Source organism: Olea europaea, chromosome 8 (assembly GCF_002742605.1).
Source record: "Olea europaea var. sylvestris chromosome 8, O_europaea_v1, whole genome shotgun sequence".
Lineage (NCBI taxonomy): Eukaryota > Viridiplantae > Streptophyta > Magnoliopsida > Lamiales > Oleaceae > Olea > Olea europaea.
Genome location: NC_036244.1, coordinates 17083986 through 17090695, shown reverse-complemented (window position 1 = coordinate 17090695; position 6710 = coordinate 17083986). Strand labels below are relative to the sequence as shown.

General features: G+C 30.0%; 1 long non-coding RNA gene across 2 annotated transcripts; it reads left to right on the top strand.

Moving 5' to 3' along the window:
• The first annotated feature begins 3266 nt into the window (after window positions 1-3266).
• On the top strand, window positions 3267-4389 carry LOC111399278. 2 transcript variants are annotated; one of them, XR_002703620.1, is made up of 3 exons: window positions 3267-3861; window positions 3950-4025; window positions 4101-4389. It is a non-coding gene; the product is annotated as an uncharacterized LOC111399278 (long non-coding RNA). The 2 variants fall into 2 exon arrangements; XR_002703619.1 differs by having other exon boundaries at window positions 3267-4025.
• Window positions 4390-6710: the final 2321 nt, after the last annotated feature.

Genomic DNA, 6710 nt, shown 5'->3' with positions numbered 1-6710 from the left:
CTTCGACGAAATTGTTTATTAATTTTTTATTACGGGCGCGTTGAATCCTTTTTTTTTTTTTTTTTTTCAATTTTGAGAATGAGTTTTATAATAGTAATTTTCTGAAAAATGTATAATTAAAAAATAAAGAAAAATTCTCCTATAGATGAAGTATTTTTACTAATTAATTTTCAACAGAAGCAATTATGTTTCGAATTTTCAGTCTTAATTGGAGACCCATTTGTTGGATAGCATGCGTTTGAATTGGAAAATTTGTAGAAGAATTGTATCCCTTTGGGTTGTCTTTTCAACATACTTTGAATCACATCAATCGAATATCGAAAAAGAAAATTATGACCTGAAGATCAAAAGCTACTAAGAGACGACGCGATGCAAATCAGCGCATGCTAGCTATTTTGGTGCGCATGCAAGATATCAATTTCATGATCAGAGAGCAAGTCAACATGCCTACGAGCACGAGGTAGCTATACTTGCGCCTGTACCTGAGCCAAATATTTTGCTGACAGGCCAATTTCCTTTATTGATTTGAACTCTTATTGGTAACAACTTTGGGACAATTTATTGACCAAAATTCGACCCTTGTAAATAGAGAACTTGGATAAACATGGAAAAAATCTCTCTTACCTCTTTACACACAATAATATCATCGAATTCGTTAAGAACAAGAGGTTTATTCATTATTTTTGGGAGAGAAGATTGATCCCTGGCAAGAATTGGAGGTCAATTATATTAAGAAATTGAATAATTCAACTTTGGACTTGAATATCAACATCTTTTATATTTTTCATGATCCGGGTGATATTTTTACATTATTCATCTACGAATAATAACTTATTAAAAATCATGCTAGGCTAGATCCATTTTTTTGTATTAAATGAGAATGAGCATTATTGTTTATTTATTTTAATTCAAGACTAATAGTCTAGTTTAATTCTTTTTCATTGCATTATTTAATTGACTGGCCACCAATTAGATAATTAGTTGCTTGTTGTACTTGTCGTGTTGGAAAACTCATAATAAATTTAGAACGCGGTAAAATTAACAAATTTGCAATAGATGTTAGGAATACTATTTATCACTTTTATAATCATATAAATAAAATAAAATTTAATGCATTCTAACCATTGGAATTCATGCTTGAAATAGATTCGATTCGGTGTTAGAATAGAATTATTTTTTATTGGAAAAGAAAATTAAATACATTAGTTTTGTTCATTATCAAGAATGCATGAACAGATCTAAATTACAAATCAAGAATTGAAATAGATAACAATTAGCGAAGTCGAAATCTAATACAATCATCCATAATTTGATAAAAATCAAACTTTTATTACTTTCTTAGATTAATTTATCAAAAATAAAATCAAGGACTCTTTTTTGTTTACATAATTCGAATTTCATACATAATTAGTAAACTTGAATTGAAATTTTTTCCCGTAGGATAATACTCTTAACTCATTAAATCTATTACTTGTCAACAATTTTGTACGCTTGTAGATTTCGCACAAACTAGTGACTTGCCTATTTATCAGTGGAGTTTGTTCTAAGTTACATCAACAACATTTTTGTTTTTAGTAAATTTTTGAACTCAAACAAGTTCATGTTTTGTTCCTAAGATAATTTATTCTCTTTAATTGTGGAAGTCTTGAGAAATTATTTTGAAGATAGAATAGACTTTTTATTTAGCCCTATTTGAGCCATATTTTCAAGGAAGAAAGTAGAAAAAATTTGATCGTTATTTTCAAACACGGGTCACACCTCAAAGAGATGAAGTCAAATATGGTGGCTGAAATTGGTCTCCAACAATCAAAATTCTCACTTTTTGTGGTTGAAAATATGGCTTACACGAGGGCTTAATAAAATATCACCTCAATTTCATAGATGTTGTCGAATAAATCTTATTTTAAACCATCGTTGACGCGAGAAAAATATTGACCCAGAATACGGAAAAGAAATATGGGAAGGGTTGTTTGAGCTCTATTTTTCTCAAAAAACACATTTTGAAATAGTGTTATAATGGAGAATGTGTTGTTCAAAATAAGATAAAGTTTTGGGTTGACATGTAATTTTTTTATTGAAAAATGTGTAGTTGAAATAATTTCAAATCACTGTTAAAAATGTATTTTAAAGAAAAATGGGGCTCAAACAAGGCATAATCCTTGCAATTCTAGAAAAAAAAATACTAAAATTTGTGTAAGAGTGATAAATTGGAATATCCTTTATACAACACTCAACATGACCGTCACTTTGATCATTTGAATTTAAATCTCTTCATCGTAATTTATAGAAGTTTTATCTATCAAGAGTGAATAGTAGGCATAAAATGTCCATGCCTTTCGATATTATTGTACAAAAAGTTTTTATATTTCATTTTTTGGTATTTTTACCCCCATTTTCACCTTTTATTGTGAAAAATTTCATTTTCATCCAATTTCTTAATAAAAAAAATGTAAAATAACAAATATGTACACCTATTTAAATAAAGCCAAAAAAAAAAAAGAATAGTAGAATTAATGAATAAATTGCAATTATACTCTCAATTTTTTAAAAACTGCAAATGAGTCCAAATAAATTGTTAAAAGGGGAATTAGTACAAAACAATCATACCTTTTAATATTACTATGCAAAACATCTGTACCATTTATTTTTGATATTTTCACCCTTATTTTCATATTACATTGTGAAAATCATCATTTTCATCCATCTTCTCAATAAAAAGCTGTAAAATGATGAATATATCCTACTATATAAATATAACAAAAATAAAGAAAATAAAAAATAAAGAACAGATTGCAACATCTCCCAAAATTTTCAAAAAAGTACAAACAGATTTCAAATAAATAATTAAAGAAAGAAAATAATATTTTTTAATTTTTGTTTTTAATTATTTATTTGTACTTTTTTGAAAAATTTGGAAGTATAGTTACAATTTGTTCTTTATTTTTGTATTATTTAAATAGGAGGGTGTACTCATCATTTTACAGCTTTTAATTGAAAATGCAAAAAAATGAAAGGTATAAACATTTTACACAATAATATTGAAAGGTATGGACATTTTGTGCAAATTACCCTTTTAATAATTTATTTGGACTTATTTGTCATTTTTTTAAAAAGGACTGGACAAAAACCCAGATAAACTGCCAATCAAAAAGAACCGGTTCGGGTTGGTTTGATTTTTATTAAGCAAAACCGAATTGAGTTGGTTCGGTTCACAGTTTGAAGGCTCGAATCGGTGGGGAACCAAACCAGCCAATCCACAACCATGTATAAATTGGATTATGTTCAGTATTGTTTTTGTGATATTTATAATTAAAAAAAATGGCTTGTACAATGACCCAAACATTGAACGAAAATTTGTTTTCTATTTTATGACCGGTATGTGATATATGAGGGAAGTCCACAAAGTAGTCAAGTATCGATGGATACATCTACAAGTGGGTCATCTTCTACAAGTCAAGTTAGTTCCAGTTGTACTGCATCTTCTACTCGTATTTCCAAGTTTAAGGAACAAGCAGTAAAAGATTCAATTGAGATAAAAAAATGACTTGGAAAGATATTTATTGGATACTTGTGAAGATATAGAGAAGGAGGAGTTTGATGTCCTTCATTGGTGGAAGGTACATAGAAGTAAGTATAAAACATTGTCCAAACTTGCAAAAGATGTGTTGGCAATTCAAGTGTCTACGGTGGCTTCAGAAAGTGCTTTCAATATGGGGGGAAGAATTCTAGACCCATTTCGTAGTTCTTTAACTGCTAAGATGGTCGAGATTTTAGTTTGCACTCAAAATTGGCTCAAATCTACTCCAAGCGAAGACAAATTTTACATGGAGGATGTAGAGTATTATAATAAATAGGATGAAGGTAATTATTAATTAACTATTTCATTAAGTGTGTTATTTACACGTGTTTCAAATTCATTTACTACTAATTGAATCATTTTATTTTTTAGATCTTTCGGAAGTATCGAAAATGGATGAAGATTCCAACATCAAAGATAAATAAGTCATTTTATGTGTTTGCGTAAGGTAATTTTATTATTTTGCATCGCATTTGATGATATCTTTACAATGAAATATAATTTAAGTTACCACGTTTTGTAGGTGAAGGTGATTCAAAATGATGGCCGTGCTTGGTAGACAACTTTTGGAACTTCGATTTCACTTTCCTGGACATTTTTTTTTCCTTGAGTCTATACATTAGATGTTAACAAAATTTATTTTTTGTGCTTGAGTTTCTTTCTTCTAATGTAAAATTTATTTTCTTACTCTTGACTTTGGGTTATATTGGGATGGAAAAAAGCTTGATGAAGATTCGGTTTTGTTATGGTTATGTGTTGGTTATTGACTATGTCAATGTGAGTGGTTAAATTGAATGCCATATATTATTTTTTGCATGACTTTTCATTTTTTATTATGTGATAATATTTCAAAGACTAAACCGACAAACCAAACCAAACCTTGGATTGGTTTGGTTTAAGAGCTAGAGATGGGTTGGTTTGGTTTGAAATTTTTCCAAACCGATTAATTTGGTTTTAGTTTCGGGTTGAGGTCAAAATCAACCCAAACCAAACCACACCCAGCCTATGTAGGAGTATAATTGTGATTAATTCTTTACTTTTTATTTAGAAATTGATTGAAAGCACTTTCCGCAATGAAACGTAAAAATAGGAGTGAAAATGTCAAAAAAAATGAAAGGTAATGACGTTTTGCACAATAACATTAAAATGTAATGATGTTTTGTGCTAATTACCCTAAATAATATTATTGTCAGTGAAAAGTTTGTAGAAGATGTAAAAAATAACTTTTAACTTTCTTGCCCCTCTTACCTCTTCAACAACTAAACTATTAATCATTTATTTATTTTATTTTCAAAGCCGAAAGAAAAGGGACATTTTTAGGCTGCTTTGTTTACTACACCCATGCCTTTGATTTCTCTATCCTTTTACTAATCTTGAAGAAAAATATTTAATAATTTTGTATAGGAAATATTTGCGGCAACGTGTTTGAATGAAGCAGCTTAAAGCAAGAGCAACAATTTCAATTAATGTTGAGTCTTTGGTGCATTTCTTAGATAGCACATAAAAGTTCACATAAAAAGATTATAATCAAAGAATAATGTTATTCGCAGTTGCTCACTGCTTTAATTATCGTATATAACATATATGTGGCGGTTAGCAATTTGATATATTAATGTGATATTTTTTTATTAACTTATGCAACAAATAAATACTCGTCACGTGTATTTTATGTAGGTCGACTGCGATAGGGAGCGCTTGCAAATAGTATTACACATAGCCAAATGATGCTAAAATATATGTATTTTGAGTACACTTTCTGCAAACGGACTCGAGTATATATTCTGTGTAATGGGTTAATGGCATCAAGATCTAAAAATAGTTATTTTATTTGGGGGGAAAAGACTTAGGAATGTCTTGGAATTTAAACGATATTAAATTAAATTTTGTCATTAATAAATTTAGGACATAGTCATTTAGTTCATTATTATATATATAAGATTTTAAAGACTAAAAAAACTAAATCCTCAACAATTACAGTTTGCTATGTTAATTATGTCTCCACCTTCTATCATGTTCTTTTGAAATTACATAATTTTTATAAAGCCTCGTATATCAATAAGATATTGTCGTTTGTTATCTCATTTATTCCCAGTGTGACAATTTATCCACTATCGTTTTCGTTTTCACTATATTCATTTATTGATGTATATTTTCATTTCCCAATGTAATGTAAGCAAAAATCCTTCGATCTAGCGTGAAATTTCGGCTCAGTAAAACCACCTAACACACACCAACCAAAGCTAGCTCGATCCACAACTTCTAAACTTGGTTGCTTCAAGTTTCTAACCCTCAAAGGGTCCAATAGAGATGACAAAAAAATCCGCCTAGTTTCGAATGGGGCCAAAAAAATCTGCCCCGACGGGTTGGCGTGACAAGGCCTCCCCATAAAGGAAAAAAATTTGTTAACTTGAGGATTATTTGTTTTGGATTTTAAAATTTTGAATTTGTACTTTATTCTCTAATAATAATATAGCTCAAAATTTTGAAAATTTAAAAAAGAGGGCAAGAAACGGGGTGCCGCGTCGCAAGCCTGATCCACTGCCATCTAGAGGGTCCAAAATGATGATTAATATGCATACACAAAGGAGGAGAATATAGAAGGCAATTGGAAACTCAGGGAAGAAACCAAAGACAGTCACACACTCACGTTCTCTCTCTATGCACATCGAAAACACACAACCACTCATTCTCTCAAAACACCCACAAAAGATAAAGTAATGGTGGTAACAATATCACAAAGGGAGAAAGGAGAAGGAAGCAACGGTTGATGTCAAACTCACCCAAGTTGGCTACCCCTCTCTCTTTCACTCTAATGCTCACCCACACCACACAACACACGGCTGGAGAAAGATGGATATATAGCCCAGGCTATTAGGCCACCTCTAATTGGGCTAAAGGTAAGTAATTGGGCAAAGTTACCAAATCGTCCAAAATCAAAAATAATATAAATTGGTGGAAATTACACCACGTACCTCATTTTAATAAATTATTCACAAAATACAACTTATCAATTTTATTTCAAACAGCACTACAATATTAAAATAAAAATGAAAAATGAAAACCATCTCCTCACCATAAAATAATATCAATTTGAAAGGAGTAATTTGCTCAACCAACATCTTAAATCCTCCAA